We start from the raw sequence: 21,836 nt of genomic DNA, 5'->3' as shown, positions 1-21,836 counted from the left end.
CCTCAAAAAAAAAAAAAAAGAAAAAGCCTCACCATATGTTAAAATTTACAAATCTGCAAATATATAAAATTTGACAGAACTAAAAGGAGCAATAGACCAATTTGTGTTATACTGGGAGATTTTACCATACCTCTCTCTGTAACTGGGAGTTCAAGTAGAAAAAGAAAATCAAGAAATGGTATTTAAAATTTGAACATCTCCATTCATAAATGTAAACCAACTGAAATTGTATAGTGTGAAATACAGATTATTTTCAAAGTGCACAAGTGATATTTACCAACATCATACAATAATGCTCAATAAAATAAATCTCAATAGAATGTTATAGTAATTCCAACTTTGGGGCTTCCCAGGTGGAGATAGTGGTAAATAACACGCTTGCCATTGCAGGAGACGAAAGAGATCCTAGCATTGGGAAGATCCCCTGGAGAAGGAAATGACAACCCTCTCCAGTATTCATGCCTGGATAATCCCATGGACAAAGGAACCTGGCAGGCTACAGTACATGGGGTCGCAAAGAGTCGGACATGACTGAAATGATTTAACATGCATGCACGTTTTCATGCCACAGAAAAATTAAGAAATCAATTTAAAAAAGATATCTTAAAACATCAAACTTTGAACCCTAAGAAATACACATCTAGACATCTTTGGATTGGAAGAAGCAATTAAATGCAAGGCTTCCCTGGTGGCTCAGACAGTAAAGAACCTGCCTGAAAATGCAGAAGACCAGGGTTCGATTCCTGGGTCAGGAAGATCTGCTGGAGAAGGAAATGACAACCCACTCCAGTATTCTTGCCTGGAGAATCCCATGGACAGAGGAACGTGGTGGGCTTCAGTGCATGGGCTAAAAAAGAGTCAGACACAACTCAGTGATTAACTAAATGGAATTTAGAAAATGTTTAGCATAAATAATTATGAGAAAGATGTAGGATGCAACTAAACAATGCTGAGGAAGGTGCCTCAGGTATAAAATAAGAAAGAAGAAGGCTAAAAAAAAATAATAATAATAATGGTCTAAGTAGCCATCTCAAGAACTTAGGGGAAAAAAAAAAAAAGAGCAAATTAACCCAAAGAATGTAAACAGTAGGAAAAAGATAAAGGTAAGAGCAGAAACTGGTAAAGAAAACAAATGCACAATGAATAAAATTAACAAATCCATAATATTAAATTTTAAAAATACTAATAAATTTTATAAGTCTCTGGCAAGGCTAATCTAAAAAGAAGTAGAGAGGAGAAAGGAGATAGAAAAAAAGGGAGAGGAGAGACTGGTTGGATGGAGAGAAAGTGATAGCTTAATTGTTAGTGTTGGAAATATAAAAGAAGATATATTAACCTACATATGTACATATGTGATTTAAAACAGTTGAGCATAATATTGACAACTATATGTCAATATGTTAAAAAAAACTTTGATAAAATGCTTAAATTCCCAGAGAAACATAACAGCAGTAGAGTCCTAAAATAAATAAACATGTGAATAAAACTTTATATATAAAAAAATTTGATTCTGAAATAAAAAATCATGCCATAAGAGCTGAGTAAATTGCATCTAGCAATGTGGAGAAGGAAATGGCAACCCACTCCAGTGCTCTTGCCTGGAGAATCCCATGGAGGGAGGAGCCTGGTAGGCTACAGTCCATGGGGTCGCAAAGAATCGGACACGACTGAGCACCTTCACTTTCATTTTCACTTTCAGCAATGTATAAAAAGAATATCAATGCATCATGAAAAAGTGATTATTCACAAAATGCAAAGCCATCTTAACACCTTAAAATCTAATGTTATTTTTCACATTAGCTCAATAAAAAGAAAAGCCTTGCCATCATCTGAAAAGGTATAGAAATTCACTTATATTCCCCAGAAAAGCTCTTAACACATAGGAATAAAAGATTGCTTTCTAATCTAATAAAGAATATCTAGAAAATTCTATAGAAAATATCATACTTAATGATGAAGTATTTAAAGATTTCCTATGAGACTGAAAATGTTACCTTATCACCTCTTGTATTTAACATCATTTTAAACCTCCTTGCTGTAGCACGTGTGTGCATGCTAAGTTGCTTCAGTCATGTCCAACTCTTTGTGACCCTATGGACTGTAGTCCACCAGGCTCCTCTGTCCTTGTGATTCTCCAGGTAAGAATACTGGACTAGGTTGCCATTTCCTTCTCTAGCAGATCTTCCCGACTCAGGGATCAAACCTGTGTCTCTTACATCTCCTGTGTTGGCAGGTGGGTTCTTTACCCCTAGGGCCACCTGGGATGCCCCCCTTGTGGTAGTATAAGATTATAAAATGAAATAATATTTATGGTTATTGGAAGTTCAGTTCAGTTCCATCACTTGATTGTGTCCAACTCTTTGCGACTCCATGGACTGGAACATGCCAGACTTCCCTGTCCATCACCAACTCCCAGATCTTGCTCAAACTCATGTCCATTGAGTCAGTGATGCCATCAAACCATCTCATCCTCTGTCTTCCCCTTCTCCTCATGCCTTCAATCTTTCCCAGCATCAGGGTCTTTTCAAATGAGTCAACTCTTCACATCAGGTGGCCAAAGTATTGAAGTTTCAGCTTCAGCATCAGTCCTTCAGAAGAACACTTAGGACTGATTTCCTTTAGGATGGATTGGTTGGATCTCCTTGCAGTCCAAGGGAATCTCAAGAGTCTTCTACAACACCACAGTTCAAAAGCATCAATTCTTTGACACTCAGCTTTCTTTATAGTCCATCTCTCACATCCATACCTAACTACTAGAAAAACCATACCTTTGATTAGATGGACCTTTGTTGGCAAACCTTGTGTGCCCTAGGAACCAGGAGAAAGGAGCAGTGATCCCACAAGAGACTGAGCCAAACTTGCCCGTGAGTGTCCAGGAGACTCTGGCAGAGGCGTGGGTTGGTGGTGGCCTGCTGCAGGGTTGGGGGCACTGAGTGCAGCAGTGACTGCATGGGACCTTTTGAAGGAGGTCCCCATTATCTTCATTGCCTCCACCATAGTTTGGCCTCAGGTCAAACAACAGGGAGGGAACATAGCCCCGCCCATTAACAAAAATTTGGATTAAAGATTTACCACCCATCAGAACAAAACCCAGTTTCCCCCTCAGTCAGTCTTTCCCATCAGGAAGCTTCCATACGCTTCTTATCCTTCTCCATCAGAGGGCAGACAGAATGAAAACCACAATCACAGAAAACTAAGCAATCTGACCACTTGGACCACAACCTTGTCTAACTCAATGAAACAATGAGCCATGCCCTGTTGGGCCACCCAAGAAGGTCGGGTCATGGTGGAGAGTTCTGACAAAACATGGTCCACTGGAGAATGAAGTGGTAAAACACTCCAATGTTCTTGCCTTGATAATCCCATGAACAGTATGGTTATTAGAAAGGAAGCAATAATTGGAAGACTAGTAATTGAGTAGTTAGAAAATCAAAAGAATAATCTACTAAAATTAAAACATGAATTTAGCAATATATCTAATATCAACTAGAGTCTGCCTGCAATGCTGTGGAGCAGCAGGAGACTCAGGTTTGATCCTGGGGTCCAGAAGATCATGTGGAGTAGAAGATGGCAACCCACTCCAGGATTCTTACCTGGGAAATCCCATGGACAGAGGAGCCTGGCGGGCTACAGTCCACCGGGTCACAAAGAGTTGGACATGATTGAGCAACTGAGCCAACAAGAGCAGCTAATATCAATACACAAAAATCACTTGTATTCCTGCACACCAGAAAAATACCAAATAAAATATTCAAATAATACCCTTTAAGCAGCATCAAAAAATAATCACGTATCTAGGAATACATCTAATGAAAGAATTCTACTTTGTCCAACATATAAAAGCTAGAAAGGCTGTCTGTCCCCAACTAACAATTAAAAAAAAAAATCAGATAAATGATAGTTACAACTTTCTGGAAGCCTGCAGAAAGCTGAGGTCACAGAGTAGCAAGGCAGCATGGATTTCAGTGAGGCACAAGCTTCCCCTAGAGGAAGGAGAGGTAGGGCTGGCTCCCCTATGGCTGGGCTGGGAGTACAGCCATCGTGCAAGAAGCAGGTTAGAAGAAATCTGCTAACTCATTGCTACCAAGGCAATGTTAGAAGAAAGAAAAGACAAAAAATCCCCATACCTCTCATTGGTGATCTCTTGCAGCTGAAAAAGAGGCAGGGGCATCTCTCTTGAACAAGAAATTCCACAGATACAATTAGGAGCACGACTGACATGAAGAGGGAAAGTTAAAACACACACATTCCCACTTAGACACAGGCAAGGCCATGAACAAAGAAGAAAAGGACATCTAGAAGCTGTAGAACAATGAGAAATGATGTATCACACATGTAATTGGTGTCCTAGAAGCAGGAAATAGACAAAATAAGGCCCTGGAAATTAAATAGCTAGCAGTGAAGATCCATGATTGCTGAGAGAAGGGAAACAAATGGGATGAGCCCTCCTGTTGGCACAGTTTCTGTCTGCTAGAGTTTCAAGATCACAGGATGGATCTGGACTGCTGGAGACAGAGGTGACTACACTTCATAGGGCAAAACCCTGGAGAGGAGAAAACTGCATAGACAGGAAGCTTAAGAATCTGAGGCAGGTCTGGGGGGGGTCTCAGAACAGATCAGCCCATGTGAGGAAGCTAATCAAATCTGGAAAAAGAAACAGCAGACATTCCTGGGGTTTCTCCCAGTACTTTCTTACTATACTATGCTATCTTGACAGCCCATGGAGATGGCTGCTTTGTGTCTGAGTTCTATTCCACTTACTAGGGAGTGAGCTAGGAAGAACCCTCAGGTGAGAAAACCATTTAAATGTGAATCTCACCCCCTGGCTTTCCCTTCTTTCTTGATTTGTGACCCTTCTGATCTCTGCCCTCCCTTCATCACTCTCTAGTACTTTCAAATATTTGCTTTTTACCTTTTGTCTAAAGGATGTTATTTTTGTCAGCACTGGGGTTGATTTGACATGTTACTCTGTCGTTATGGAATCTCTATGTCCCCACAGTTGTAAACGCTCAAAGCACAGATTGAATGTGTTTTCTGCCATTAGACTGGTCTTGCCAAGTTATTTATTGTCAAGTGACTTAATCAAGTTGGCACACAGTGGCACATCCATTGTTGTCATTCTTTTGCTTGTTTTTAGGCAGCTGTAAATAAACAACTGGGAATAACTCAAGGACTGTCTCTAATTTAAAAGCCCTTAGCCAACATTAGGGCTTCCCCAGTGGCTCAGTTGTAAAGAATCCGCCTGCAACGCAGGGTTCAGTCCCTGGGTCGGGAAGATCCCCTGGAGGAAGAAATGGCAATCCACTCCAGTATTCTTGCCTGGAGAATCCCATAAACAGAGGAACCTGGTGGGCTACAGTCCATGGGCTCGCAAAGACATGATTGAGCACACATTTTCCCAACTGTGTCAATACTGAATGAAAATTTGACTGCATTCATTGTTGGCAAGAGCTGAAGTTTTTATATCTTTGGGAAAACTGTTGGGAGATTTTTCTAACAAGTCAATGCTTCTAGCAAGTATGCTTCATCTGCTCTGGAAAGTTCCTATCTGAAAAATAAAAGACACGTCTATATCCTCACCTTTTCCAGTCACATAAAAATACCCAGTTTAATCCCAAAATTCTTTTGTATGCACAAAAATAACACATAAAGCTAGGTGAGAAATTCATTTACTTACTTTGTATACATTATGTACCAGATCTGCATCAGGAACCACAGTAAAACTTACAATGTATTTATATCTATGTCTTCTTAATTAAGAATATCACTTTAGATATCAAGGATTTCATTATTGTTAACTGATTGTACAGCTATCATAAACTTTTGTATTAAACAACCCTTTTTGTATTAAAAGAACCCTTCCATAATAAGAAAATTCATTGTGAAATCTACAAATACAAAATTTTTTTAAAGTTGTAAGATTTTATATTTTCACTGAGTTAGGAATAAAAATGTAGTAAGATCAGGCTTCCCAGGTGGCTCTAGTGGTAAAGAATCTGCCCGCCAATGCAGGAGACATGGGTTCAATCCCTGGTCCAGGAAGATCCTTGGAGTAGGAAATGGTGACCCACTCCAGTACTCCTGTGTGGAAAAATTCCATAGACAGAGGAGGCTAGCAGGCTACAGTTCATGGAGTCACAAAGAGTCAGACGTGGCTGAGTGGCTGAGCACACACACATTGTTATATTCATCTAGACTTCAAATTTCAATGTAGACAAAATACACTGTAACCTGTAGTTAAAAAACAAAAATTGAAAGACCAAAACCGGAAAGCTGAAGATAGGCACTAGCATTATTACGTATTTTTTAGACATTTTGGGTAGTTTTAAGATAAACTTATTTTGGCCGAGTACGACCCCTCTCAGACTTCTGAGCTCCAGAATATTAAGATAATAATTCTATGTTATTGTAAGCCAGTGAATTTGTGATTACTTTCTTTTACAGGAGCAATGGAAAATTAAAGCACTCTACTTCCAGAGTAAGCTGTAGAAAACAAATTCACAATATAAAAAAGGCAGTGAAAAGGACTGATAGGTTTACTTAATCTGATTTTTCAGAAGTATTTAAAGAAGTCAAGTAGTTCAGACTTCAAGCTAGTTTTATTTTTTCCTTGCTGATAAATTTATTTTATTGTTGCATTTTCCTATGATTAAGACATCAGGTGACCTTAATTTCTGGAAGACAAGATTCCTGAAGGAGTCTTGATTTCAATACTAGAAAGGAACAAAATAAGACTTTGATCTTGGTAGTGGTTAATATATTTATTTTTCATTTGGTTATAGCTTGCTTCTTCAAGTACACTGGCACTGTGAAATCACTTAGCAACTTGAAATGAAGTATGAAATAACACAGAGATTGGCCAGCTGCGCTCACTTGGGTAGGAGAGAATAGACTTTGAACTGCTGTTTGCAGTGCTACCAAATGAAAACTTTCACATGAAATGCAGCTGGTCATTCCAGTAGAAATATGGAAACTTTGAGGTAAATACACTTAATATAAAAGATGTGGTTTATAAACTCCACCTATTCTAAGGTGCAACATACAGTCAAATCTTTAGACTAGGTTTTGATTGACCCACAATGGCAGCAGCTGGATTTAAATAAATTCTGCACCTTTCTCATGCAACTGAGAACCATGGGGACAGTTTAGTTTTTAATGGTAGAGACTGCTGATTCCTTTACTTTTTTTTTTTTTTTACAGAATCACAATTTTGCTCATATGTTTCAGAGGAACATGGCTCCATCCCAGCCCCAGGGGAAGCCTCTAATTAGTTTAAACCAACCCTCCCATTATTTCTCTGGCAACTATTTTTGGTCCAGGAGTAGCCTCCTAACCTAAGTTAGCCATTGTATGCCATTCATCCCTGATTGCCACTGGAGGTTTATTGTGACAGCAAGAGGGACCAGCTCTAGACAAAACTGACTAAAATGATAGCACGGCTGGAAAACGGAAAAATAACCAAGTTGAAAAAAAAAACACCTGATGCCCATTCCACTGAATGGATTGTGTATGAAAATTATATCATCACTTAGGCCATTTTTAGTCTGTTTTTCTTTTACTTACAGGTGCTGTTAGGATGCTAATGAATGCTAAGATATCTACCTATTTTCCACTAACATTGGCTCTCAGTATGTTAGTTTGAGTCCTCTAATAGTTAGGATAGTCTCCCAACTTTTTTATTGGGCAAACCAGTTTCTCAATGCATCTCAAGAATCACTAACATACCTGTAAGCTTCATAAAACCTTCTTGGCTCAGTTGTGACCTGGTTTAGCATACGAAAACCTAGTTGTGAATTCCCGCCTCACTTCTGACTCCCTAAATGTGGTCAACAAAACAATGCCTCCCCAAAGATGTCCATGTCTTGTTCCCTGAAATATGTGCTTGTGTTACTTTACTTGGCGAAAGGGAATTTTCAGCTATAATTAAGTTAAAGGTCTTGAGACAGGAGGGAAGATCCTCTGGAGGAGGGCATGGCAGCCCACTTCAGTATTCTTGTCTGGAGAATCCCATGGACAGAGGAGCCTGGTGGCCTCAGTCCATGGGGTCAGAAAGAGTCAGACACAACTGAAGTAACTTAGCATACACACGCACTTGTGATGGGAAGATCATTCTGGATTATCCTGGCAAACCTGATGTAATTACAAGGATCCTCATAAGTGAAAGGAAGAGGAAGAAGAATCAGGATCAGAGAAGATGTAATGATGGAAGTAGAAGTTTAAGTGATAAGAGAAAGGGGCCATGGACCAAGGATGCAAGTGGCCTTCAAAGGATGGGAAAGGCAAAGAAATAGATTCCATTCTACAGCCTCCAGAAGCAACTCAGCTCTTTTTGACGCCTTGATTTTAGTCTGGAAATACCTATTTACTCTGACCTCCAGAGTAACGAGATAATAAGTTCATATCAAGTCACTAAATATGTAATACTTAGGAAACAAATACACCAAGTTTCACTGCTATTTCAGGTCCACAAAGCATGGCTCTGTTTGGTCTTCTGGAGTGAGTGCACTAGAGCACAGCTGTGCTGTGTTCTTTTTTCCTGAAAAGCTTCATGAAGACCAGAAATTCAGAGGATCCTTCAGAATTTTCCTCCTACAGATTCTGTCCCAGGAGTACAGAGTACGCTGAGCTGCTCTCCATCACCTGCTGGTGGAGGCTGACTCAGTGACTTCTCTATTCCTCTGTGTTCAGCAGTTAAGTCAAGTCTGACTCTTTGTGACTCCATGGACTGCAGCCTGCCAGGCTCCTCTGTCCTTCACTATCTTCCGGAGTTTGCTCAGACTCATGTCCATTGAGTCAATGATGCCATCCAACCATCTCATCCACTGTCACCCCCTTCTCCTCCTGACTTCAATCTTTCCCAGCATCAGTGTCTTTACCAATGAGTCTCCTCTTTGCATCAGGTGAGGTGATATCAAAATAGCACAATTTAGCTTTCAGTTTAAAAATAGGGTGATATTATCCACAAACCCTTCTGGGTGAAGTACATATGCCACAGAGAACTGTTTCTCTTGCATCTCAGAACTAAATTATTCCTTAAAAATAGTTTGTCTAAAGTTTGCTGTGATAGAAATGCCATTTTTATGATTGTTATAAAAAAATTACCGTTGAAAAATAGGTCACTATCTTTGGCTGCTGCAAGTTACTGTTTGCTTCTTTGGACTTCAAAGCTTCACAGTATGATTTTTCTGTTTTTTTTTTTTTTTTCCTATCTGATGGGAGTCAGAAATTAGTAATTTGTAAGTGATATATATTTTTAAATTGAAAATTTAAACATATGCTACAATTTGACTTTATTTTTCCCTGATATTTTTCTATTAGGTTATAGATAACTGAACTCTTCTCTGTTACATTTTTTAAAAGCTTTATTTCTATTCATGACAATAAACAAGATTTTTCCATTTCATTTGAAATGTGTACAAAGATTAGGAAAACCTAAATATAAAATTACCTCCCTAAACAATCTTCACTGTACCCACCAGATTACATCTTTTCATATTCTGGAACATTATGTCTAGGCATACGAGTATTCTGTATCATTATTCCAAAAATTATTTCTCAGAACTTTGTTAAAATGTATCCAAATGTAAAGTTATATTTCTTACCAGGAACCACACCTACATTCTTTTCCTTTTATTTTTTAAACAAAATGATGTCCAACCTAAATTGTAAGATATTTAAATTTACTGGGATAAATGATCCATCTCCTTTCTCAACTTTGACCTTGATCATCAATATTTCTGTTTATTCGTATCAAGTATATCCATGTGAAATTATTATAGACTCTTAGTTCTAGCTTCCTATTTCCATATGAATCACCTAGCAGCTCTCTCCCCAGCAGACTAATCTGGGCAACCAAATTTAAAGACGAAATGATAGAACGATGATAAAATAGATGAACAATGTTTAAACAATAACTATAATAACAAAATTCCTTGAGATCTATAAAAATTTATAGTTATCCCAGTCTTTTCCATCCACACTTCATTAGATACTCATAATAACCCTGTAAAACAAACAATTGGTCATTACTGTTTCATTTAACACATGGAGACACAGGCTCAGAATGGGTAATGGCTTGTGCCTGAGGTCATAATATTAGCAAAAGATAGAGCCAGGACCAGTGCTCATTAATTTTTGAACACCAACCCACATTCTTTCTGGTATTTTCAGGGGGAAATAATTCTCAGGCTATAAAGAAAAGCATAGAAATAATTCAAGGCTATGGAGAAACCCAGCTACAATCCATCTGAGTAAAAAGCATGATGAAAAAAAATGTCTTGTTATGCAACCCTTAAAAAAATGAAGTTGGGATATTTTGAGTAAAGCCTCAGGGTTAACCCTAAGTCTAAGAAAACCACACTCTAAGTAGCAGCAGGCACTGAGAACAATGGCCAGAGCCACCAACACAAAGATGCACTTCACAGGGGCTCAGTATGGGACCTCTGTTCTCAACACTGGCTCCTCCAAATCCCCCCATCCAAAATGACTTTAGCTCTTCTCAGAATCCCACAACACACAGCATTCCTCTCAGGGCAGGCATTCACTCCACCTCACTGACTTGTCACTGGCCTCGCCTCTGAATTGTGTGTTGAACTTTTGAAACTATATATAAGCCTGGTATCCACAGTATATCACCTAAACCAGTTTTCCTGATTCCTGTTCCGAGAGGCAAACTCTCCACTCCTTTACAAGCCTTATTCTTTACCTGCAGATTACCAGATAACCGGCTACTATTGTATCTGTGGGCTTCCCTGGTGGCTCAGATGGTAAAGAATCCACCCACAATGAGGGAGACCTGGGTTTGATCCCTGGGTTGGGAATATTCCCTGGAGGAGCTTTTGGCAACCCACTCCAGTTCTCCTGCCTAGAGAGTCCCCATGGACAGAGCACAACAGTGCTGTTTCCCTGTGGCCCTGTGGTAAAGAATCCTCCTGTGATGTGGGAGACATGGATTCAATCCCTGGATCAGGAATATCCCCTGGAGGAGGAAATGGAAACACACTCCAGTATTTTTTTCCTGGAAAAATCCCATGAACAGAGGAGCCTTGTGGGTTACAGTCCATGGGCTGGAAAAGAGTCAGACAGGAGTGAGCATGCACACACACACATGCACTGTATCTGTTGAGTTTAGGATTGAGCCATATCCATTGGTTTATGTATACTATTATCCTCTTGAATCACCTCTATATTCCCCTCTTATCTTCAGTTATAATAATGCACATTATTTCAGTGAGTAAATCAATATTCAGTATTTGATTTATTGTACCATGTAGACATTAGCTATGGTTTTTCCAGCAGTCATGTATGGATGTGAGAGTTGGACTATAAAGAAGGCTGAACGCTGAATAATTGGTGCTTTTGAACTGTGGTGTTGGAGAAGACCCTTGAGAGTCCCTTGGACTGCAAGAAGATCCAACCAATCCATCCTAGAGGAAATCAGTCCTGACTATTCATTGGAAAGACTTTCATGCTGAAGCTGAAACTCCAATACTTTGGCAACCTGATGTGAAGAACTGACTCATTTGAAAAGACCATGATGCTGGGAAAGATTTAAGGCAGGAGGAGAAGGGGACAACAGATGATGAGATGGTTGGATGGCATCACCAACTCGATAGACATGAGCTTGAGTAAGCTCCAAGAGTTGGTGATGGACAGGGAAGCCTGGCATGCCACAGTGCATGGGGTCACAAAGAGTCAGACGTGACTGAGTGACTGAACTGAACTGAGACATTATTATGTGGTATAGTAATACAGCCTCCCAGGTGGCTCCATGTTAAAGAACCCACCAGCTAATGCAGGAGATGCAGGTTCAATCCTTGGTGGGGAAAACCCCTTGGAGTATGAAATGACAATCCACTTAAGTATACTTGTCTGGGAAATCTCATGAACAGAAGAGCCTGTCAGCCCATAGGGTCACAAAAGAATCAGATACAATTTAGCGACTAAGCAACAACAGACATTATTAAAAGATAAGCTGTGCTGCTGTATGCTAAGTCATTTCAGTCGTGTCCGACTCTTTGAGACCCCCATGGACTGTAGTCCTCCTGGCTTCTCTTCCCAGGGAGATTCTCCAGGCAAGAATACAGGACTGGGTTGTCATGCCCTCCTCCAGGGGATCCTCCCAAAAAACAAGCTATAATTCTAAATTAATGTGCGTTTTTAGATTGCTTTTTGATGTTAACAGTTGCCTTTTTTGGTTATTTAGCTTTATATATGCATATATATTTTATACACAAACATATATATATATATGTTTCTTTTACTTCATATTTGTATGTGTGAATAGGTATATGCATATATTAACTCTTAATTCAGTTACAAATATAACAGCTCAAGTCAAGTCTTATAACCAAACACATCAGGTTAGCTATGCATTCATTCCCGTTTTGAAGACAACTCTCCTGGGCCCTGTAGTCCTTCTGCTTCATGACAGTCTGTTTGTTCTCACACCTGCCACACATGTGCATGTACACGTGATCCTGTCTGTGTTACCTTTCTGTCTTTCTCTGTCTTGATTGATACTACACTTTCAGTGAACATTCTTCCTATGGCTTTTGAGAAGGGCCATTACCTCTGAATATTTTTTAGTCTACTTTCATATTTGATAGATCCTGTTTACACTCAGATGGGAATTCTCTGGTGACTCAGATGTTAAAAAGAAAAATCCACCTTCAGTGCAGGAAACCTGGGTTTGATCCCTGGGTTGGGAAGATTCCCTGGAGGAGGAAATGGCAACCCATTCCAATATTCTTGCCTGGAGAATTCCATGGACAGAGGAGCCTGGCGGGCTACAGTCCATGGGGTCACAAAGAGTTGGACACGACTGAGCTAAGCAGTACGTCAAGGCTGTATATTGTCACCCTGCTTATTTAACTTATATGCAGAATACATCATGAGAAATGCTGGACTGGAAGAAACACAAGCTGGAATCAAGATTGCTGGGAGAAATATCAATAACCTCAGATATGCAGATGACACCACCCTTATGGCAGAAACTGAAGAAGAACAAAAGAGCCTCTTGATGAAAGTGAAAGAGGAGAGTGAAAATGTTGGCTTAAAGCTCAACATTCAGAAAACTAAGATCATGGTATCTGGTCCCATCACTTCATGGGAAATAGATGGGGAAACAGTGTCAGACTTTATTTTTGGGGGCTCCAAAATCACTGCAGATGATGATTGCAGCCATGAAGTTAAAAGATGCTTTCTCCTTGGAAGGAAAGTTATGACCAACCTAGATAGCATATTCAAAAGCAGAGACATTACTTTGCCGACAAAGGTCCATCTAGTCAAGGCTATGGTTTTTCCAGTAGTCATGTATGGATGTGAGGGTTGGACTGTGAAGAAAGCTGAGTGCTGAAGAATTGATGCTTTTGAACTGTGGTGTAGGAGAAGATTCTTGAGAGTCCCTTAGACTGCAAGGAGATCCGACCAATCCATTCTAAAGGAGATCAGCCCTGGGTGTTCTTTGGAAGGACTGATGCTAAAGCTGAAACTCCAATACTTTGGCCACCTCATGTCAAGAGTTGACTCATTGGACAAGACTCTGATGCTGGGAGGGATTGGGGGAAGGGGATGACAGAGGATGAGATGGCTGGATGGTATCACCAACTCAATGGACGTGAGTTTGAGTGAACTCTGGGTGTTAGTGACGGACAGGTAGCTCTGGCATTCATGGGGTCACAAAGAGTCAGACACGACTGAGCAACTGAACTGAACTGAGCCACTAACACTTAGATTGGGATATAAGTCTAAGTTAGAAATAATTTCTTCTATTTTGAAAGCATTGCTTCTTCATCATTTGTTAACCTGCTGCTATTTAGAAGTCTGATGTCATCAGATGCCCAATCTTATGAAAGTTACCAATACTTTCTCTGAAATTTGAAACTTTTTGTATCAGATGTCATTGTTTATTCTACTGAGAAGTCACTAGAAAATGAATCTTTTGAGATGCTTAGATAGAGCCACTAATGTTCAGATCCCTCCACATCTCTCCTCTAAATTCAAATTTCATTAAGTGAGGTCTGGGCACCATTTTTTAAAAGTTCCCAGACAAATTCCATGGTGCAGCCAAAGTTGAGAAGCACTGCTCTCGATCAATGTTTTTCAAACTTAAATGTGCATATAAATTGTAAGGATCTTATTACAATGCCGGTTTTGACTCAGAACATCAGAGAAAGAACTAAGAATTCGCATTTCTATCAGGTGGTATCCCCACTGACGATGGAGGCATATTGACTCTGAACGCACTGATTGAAGACTTTATTCTGTGAGAGTATGTTAGGAAAGAAGTAACCTGAACTGCAGACTATATGGATCAGTATCTGTTTCTCATTCTGATCTCTCGGTGACTTTCAGTTCAGTTCAGTAACTCAGTCCTAAAGTGAGTCACAAAGTCCTCTTTGTGACCCCATGGACTGCAGCATGTCAGACTCCCTGTCCATCAAGAACTCCCAGAGTTCACTCACACTCATTCCCATTGAGTCAGTGATGCCATCCAACCATCTCATCCTCTGTCGTCCCCTTTTCCTCCCGCCTTCAATCTTTCCCAGCATCAGAGTCTTTTCCAATGGGTCAACTTTTCGCATGAGGTGGCCAAAGTATTGGAGTTTCAGCTTCAACATCAGTCCTTCCAATGAACATTCAGGACTGATCTCCTCTAGGATGGACTGGTCAGATCTCCTTGCAGTCCAAGGGAGTCTCAAGAGTCTTCTCCAACACCGCAGTTCAAAAGCATCAATTCTTCGGTACTCGGCTTTCTTTATAGCCCAACTCTTACATCCATACATGACTACTGGTAAAACCATAGCTTTGACCAGACAGACTTTTGTTGTCAAAGTAATGTCTCTTCTTTTTAATATGCTGTCTACATTGGTCATAACTTTCCTTCCAAGGAGTAAGCGTCTTTTAATTTCATGGCTTCAGTCACCATCTGCAGTGATTTTGGAGCCCCAAGAAATAAAGTCTGACACTGTTTCCACTGTTTCTCCATCTATTTGCCATGAAGTGATGGGACCAGATGCCATGATCTTAGTTTTCTGAATGTTGAGCTTTAAGCCAACTTTTTCACTCTCCTCTTTCACTGTCATCAAGAGGCTTTTTAGTTCCTCTTCACTTTCTGCCATAAGGGTGGTTTCATCTGCATATCTGAGGTTACTGATATTTCTCCTGGCAATCTTGATTTCAGCTTGTGCTTCCTCTAGCCCAGCATTTCTCATGATGTACTCTGCATAAAAGTTAAATAAGCACAGTGACAATATATAGCCTTAATGCACTCCTTTTCCTATTTGGAACCAGTCTGTTGTTCCATATCCAGTTCTAACTGACCTGCATACAGATTGCTGTTGCTTCCTGACCTGCATACAGATTTCCCAGGAGGCAGGTCAGATGGTCTGGTACTCCCACTCTTTAAGAATTTTCCACAGTTTATTGTGATCCACACAGTCAAAGGCTTTGCCATAGTCAATAAAGCAGAAATAGATGTTTTTCTGGAACTCTCTTGCTTTTTTGATGATCTAGTGGATGTTGCCAATTTGATCTCTGGTTCTTCTGCCTTTTCTAAAACCAGCTTGAACATCTGGTAGTTCACAGTTCATGTATTGTTGAAGCCTGCCTTGGAGAATTTTGAGCATACTTTGCTAGCATGTGAGATGAGTGCAATTGTGTGGTAGTTTGAGCATTCTTTGGCATTGCCTTTCTTTGGGATTGGAATGAAAACCAACCTTTTCCAGTCCCATGGCCACTGCTGAGTTTTCAAAATTTACTGGCATACTGAATGCAGCACTTTCACAGCATCATCTTATAGGATTTGAAATTGCTCAAATGGAATCCCATCACCTCCATTAGCTTTGCTTGTGGTGATGCTTCCCAAGACCCACTTGACTTCACATTCCAGGATGTCTGGTTCTAGGTAAGTGATCACACCACTGTGATTATCTGCATCGTGAAGCTCTTTTTTGTACAGTTCTTCTAGTATTCTTGCCACCTTTTCTTAATAATATCTTCTGCTTCTGTTAGGTCCATACCATTTCTGTCCTTTTTGAGCCCATCTTTGCATGAAATGTTCCCTTGGTATTTCTTATTTTCTTGAAGAGACCTCTAGTCTTTCCCATTCTATTGTTTTCCTCTATTTATTTGCACTGATCACTGAGGAAGGCTTTCTTATCTCTTCTTGCTATTCTTTGGAACTCTGCATTCAGATGTTTATATCTTTCCTTTTCTCCTTTGCTTTCTGCTTCGCTTCTTTTCACAGCTATTTGTAAGGCCTCCTAGGACAGTCATTTTGCTTTTTTGCACTTCTTTTTCTTAGGGATGGCCTTGCTCCCTGTCTCCTATACAATGTAATGAACCTCTGTCCGTAGTTCATCAGGCACTCTATCTATCAGATCTAGTCCCTTAAATCTATTTCTCACTTCCACTGTACAATTGTTAGCAATTTGCTTTAGGTCATACTTGAATGGTCTAGTGGTTTTCCCTACTTTCTTCAATTTAAGTCTGAATTTGTCCATAAGGAGTTCATGATCTGAGCTATAGTCAGCTCCTGGTCTTGTTTTTGCTGACTGTATGGAGCTTGTCCACCTTTGGCTGCAAAGAATATAATCAGTCTGATTCAGGCCCTGCAGCCACAAGTGGGTTTTTTTTTTTTGCTTTGGAGAACCTTTTGAAAATGGTTTGCTGAATCTGATTCTTTTTTCTCGGGGGTAGAACTTGTATTTCAGACCATACTTTAAGAGGACAGGAGGAGAAAAGTGATGGGGGAGAAGTTTCCTCTCATCTGGCAGAGTTCGCCCTCATTGTGCTGTTGGCCACTGTGAGACCACTGCTCTGGACTAAGAGCTTTAACTTTGAGGGTGCTCATGGGGATTTTGTTTTGAGGTTTTGGGTTGTTGGTGGCTGGGTTTTTGTTTTTTTTTTTTTAATTTTGATGTGTGTGCATGTGAGTGATCGTGCTTAGGTTGCACATTTAACCTTCACCTTCCAAGAGATGGCCGCCCTCTTGGACGGCCACTCAGTGGACCATTAGACTCGGAAAGAAGACCCTGCTGGTGGCTGTGCCTCCTGGGTCCTCTCACTCATGTTTTGACTGTGTGTTCCCTTCTGCTGGTGCTCTTGACAGCTGCCTGGTCATCGTCGGCCTGTGGAAGTTGGAAACAGGTATTGTAGACCCAACACACATTCCAAATTTATAATGAGTAATAATTGGAAAAAATAAAGGTTCTTGTGCCCAAAGTGACTCTCCTGGGAAAAACAGCTTTTTTTTTTTTTTTCAGAGTGAGACTGAATAGGAGGAAAGGATTCAGAAATATGACATAGAATTTTGAAGGAAGAGAATTTTCTCTTCTGTATATGTTAAGAGGATATTCGACAGTTTCAATGCCTGCTAATCAAATGTTTACTCAGCTAACCATGTGTCCGGGTTGCTGGCAGAGTTTCTTTCAGATCTGAGTGGTGCCTGCTGAATTTAGAGAAGTTCAGACAGTAGCTCTGTGGACTTTTGTTTTTGTTTTTTGCCACAACCAATAAGACAATTGACAGAATGTGGTCCACTGGAGAAGGGAATAGCAAACCATTTCAGTATTCTTGCCTTGAGAACCCCATGAACAGTATGAAAAGGGAAAATGATAGGACACTGAAAGATGAACTCTCCAGGTCAGTAGGTGCCCAACATGCTACTGGAGATCAGTGGAGAAATAACTCCAGAAAGAATGAAGAGACGGAGCCAAAGCAAAAACAACACCTAGTTATGGATGTGACTGGTGATAGAAGCAAGGTCCGATGCTGTAAAGAGCAACATTGCAAAGGAACCTGGAATGTTAGGTCCATGAATCGAGGCAAATTGGAAGTGATCAAACAGGAGATGTCAAGAGTGAACATCGACATTTTAGGAATCAGCAAACTAAAATGGACTGGAATGGGTGAATTTAATTCAGATGACCATTTTATCTACTACTGTGGGCAAAAATCCCCTAGAAGAAATGGAATAGACATCATAGTCTACAAGAGAGTCTGAAATGCAGTACTTGGATGCGATCTCAAAAACGACAGAATTATCTCTGTTCATTTCCAAGGCAAACCATTCAATATCACAATAATTCAAGTCTATGCCCTGACCAATAATGCTGAAGAAGCTGAAGCTGAATGGTTCTATGAAGACCTACAGGATTTTTTAGAACTAACACCCCAAAAAGATGTGCTTTTCATTATAGGGGGCTGGAATGCAAAAGTAGGAAGTCAAGAAATACCTGGTAAATTTGGCCTTGGAGTACAGAATGAAGCAGGGCAAAGGCTAATAAGAGAACACACTGGTCATAGCAAACACCCTCTTCCAACAACACAAGAGAAGACTCTACACATGGTGACTTTAACGCATATTAATGTTTGAGAAATGTTGTTCTAAATCAACTACTTTAGAAATAAAGAAGAAAGGATTAAGTGGATTGACTGCTAACATAGTAATCAGATCAGATCAGATCAGTCGCTCAGTCGTGTCCGATTCTTTGCGAACCCATGAATCGCAACACGCCAGGCCTCCCTGTCCATCACCAACTCCCGGAGTTCACTGAGACTCACGTCCATCAAGTCAGCGATGCCATCCAGCCATCTCATCCTCTGTCGTCCCCTTCTCCTCCTGCCCCCAATCCCTCCCAGCATCAGAGTCTTTTCCAATGAGTCAACTCTTCGCATGAGGTGGCCAAAGTACTGGAATTTCAGCTTTAACATCATTCCTTCCAAAGAAATCCCAGGGCTGATCTCTTTCAGAATGGACTGGTTGGATCTCCTTGCAGGCCAAGGGACTCTCAAGAGTCTTCTCCAACACCACAGTTCAAAAGCATCAATTCTTCGGCACTCAGCCTTCTTCACAGTCCAACTCTCTAACATAGTAATACAGTTTAATTAAGCCATAGAATTTAAACCTCGTTTAGACTTAAAAAATCTAATAGTTGGGGAAGCTGTATATGTGTGCAGGCTGGGGTATAACGGAAATCTCTGTACCTTCTGCTCTGTTTTTCTGCAAATCTAAAACTGCTTTAAAAAATAGGTCTATCAAAAAATCTAATTAAGACAATGGATAGTGGTTACATGTAATAATACTTAACATCTGTGGATTGTGGGTTTTTTTTTTCTTCTTCTAAGAATCTGATTAAGACTATGGACACTTTTTTCAGGAAAAAATATGCACAAACAAATATTACACATAAAGTTTTGCATAGAATCAGGGATCCAAGAATCACCCAATGACTATGATACCTCCAGATTAAGAACTCCTGGATAACAAGATATTAGGCTCTTATTTCACAGAACAAACATTGATAGAGCTCCTAAGATATACCGAGAGTGCTGTTTTAGGGTCAGGCAGGGGTTACCTGTGAACTAATAAGTAACTTTGTTTTAAAGGTATTTATAGTCTTGTGGATGAAGATAAACATGCCAAATAAACATACAGGGATAAACAATGTGATTAAGTAAATTACATGCCATGCTGTGCTAGGTCACTTCAGTCATGTCCAACTCTTTTCGACCCTATGGACTGTAGCCCACCAGACTCCTCTGTCCATGGGATTCTCCAGGCAGGAAGTGGGAGTGGGTTGCCATGCCCTCCTCCAGGGGATCTTCCTGATCCAGGGATCGAACCCATGTCTCCCTTGGCTCTGGCATTGTAGATGGATTCTTTACTGCTTAGTCACTGGGGAAACCCCAAGGAAATTACATAAGTCAGAGTTATTCAAGTGTTCAGTGCCAGAAGGGAAAAAGGGGCCAGCAGGGAAAGTGTGATCTTACACCTGAGGTCCAAGGGCTTTGTGGAACTGGGGATATTTTAAGTAAGGGGTTCAGGTCGGGCCTCTCTGAGAAATTGACTTGTGAGCAAACAGAGGTAAAGGAGTTGGTCAATAAGAAGTTGAGGAAAATGATGCTTCAAGCAGAGAGGCAGCCTGTGACAATGTACCAAAGGTGGAGCGTGACTGGTGAGAGCAAGGAACAGTAAGGTCAGTGCGGCCAGAGCAGACTGATTCAGCCGGGAAGGATAAGGAGAGAGGTTGGAAAAGTGAGGCCTCGTGAGAGGGCTTTAAAATGGTGCTTGTTTTTACTCTGAATGTGACAGGGGTCCGTTAGAGGGTTTGGAACGCAGGAATTATTTTACTCAACAGAGTTAAAGAGATAGTTGTGTTAAGTAATGACTGTCAGAAGAAGCACAGGGCATGAGTTAAAGTCGAAGACCCAGCAGGTGAGAGGCTTCAGGCAGGGCAAGTGCCGTGAAGGTGCTGAGAAGCTGTCTGACTCTAAATTGTGCTGAAGGCGGGCCAGCAGGATTCCTTCACTTCTTTAAATAACAGATTTATTGAGATACACATACCATAAAGCTAATTCTTCTAAAGTGTACAAGTCAGTGGCTTTCAGTACATTCACAGAAGTATGCACCGATCCCCACTCTCTAATTCCAGAACAGACTTAAATTTTTTTCGACTTTTTCAGATATTATTTTCAACCTTTGTTTCTAAATACCAGCTTCCCTTGTGGCTCAGCTGGTAAAGAATCTGCCTGCAATGTGGGAGACCTGGATTCAACCTCTGGGTTGGGAAGATCCCTTGGAGAACGGAAAGGCTACCCACTCCAGTATTCTGGCCTGGAGAATTCCATGGACTGTATAGTCCATGGGGTCGCAAACAGTTGGACATGACTGAGCAACTTTCACTTCACTTTCTAAATACAGGACTGAAACTTTTTTTAGTATAGAAAATAAAAGTGGGGGAGTAGAAGGCAGGCATGAGAGGGAGGGGATGTATATATATTTAGCTGATTCAGGGCTTCCCAGGTGGCTCAGTGGTAAAGAATCCACCTGCCAATGCAGGAGATTTGCGTGCAATCCCTGGGTCAGGAAGATCCATGGAGAAAAAATGACAACCCTCTCCAGTATTCTGCCCTGGGGAATCCCATGGAAAGAGGAGCCTGGCAGGCTACAGTCCATGGGTCACAGAGTCAGACACGACTGAGCAACTGGGCACACATGCATAGCTGATCCAAGCTGTTGTACAGCAGAAACTAACACAACGGTGTATAGCAATTACACTTCAATTAAAGGAGGGAAGGGATAGTTGGGGAATTTGGGACCGACATGTACACACTGCTATATTTAAAATGAGTAACCAACAAGGATCTACTCTATGGCACAGGGAATTCTGCTTCATGTTATGTGGCAGCCTGTATGGGTTGGGAATTTGGGGGAGAATGGGTATATTTCCTGTCCACCTGAAGCTACCACAAGATTGTCAACTGGCTATACTCCAAAACAAAATAAAAAGTTCTAAAAATTAATAAAAATAAACATAAGAAACATTTTAAAAATGAAAGAAAAGAAATGTATGGTTTTGTTCCACTATCCAATGTACTTGTGTTGAGAAGAACTTAAGTGGAAAGGGTGTACTGACCAAAAATATGACATAGGAGTGACTGTCTCAGTGTCAACTCTGCCCAATTTGTAGTTGTACCTAGGTACCTGTGTTGGGTGTATGCAGAGGAAACATTCAAATTGTATGTGACATGAGTATGGCATGAGAGAGTCATGGTATGCACACCAGGTTGGCTTGGAGACCTCTCTTGATCAGATAAGAGCTCTCCCTACGAATGTGCCATCACAGAGCACCCCACTTGCTGCCATATGTGCTATCTGAAGTAACACATTATAGTATATGACTTTAATGCCATAGAAAGTAAAATGTATCAACCCCTCTATAATGTTAAACTTCAACAACTTTCAGTGATATGTTCATTTAAAAATACATTTTTCACACTGATCTGACCACTAACTGTGTTATTTTAAACTCACCATTTGATTTTTCTTA

General features: G+C 40.5%; 1 pseudogene; it reads right to left on the bottom strand.

The window, feature by feature from the left end:
* LOC133256249 (oxysterol-binding protein-related protein 9-like) overlaps positions 1–21,836 on the bottom strand; it is a 154,791-nt pseudogene that overhangs the window by 2,769 nt on the left and 130,186 nt on the right.

The sequence above is a fragment of the Bos javanicus genome, chromosome 2 (assembly GCF_032452875.1).
Source record: "Bos javanicus breed banteng chromosome 2, ARS-OSU_banteng_1.0, whole genome shotgun sequence".
Lineage (NCBI taxonomy): Eukaryota > Metazoa > Chordata > Mammalia > Artiodactyla > Bovidae > Bos > Bos javanicus.
This window is presented reverse-complemented; position numbering and strand designations above follow the sequence as displayed.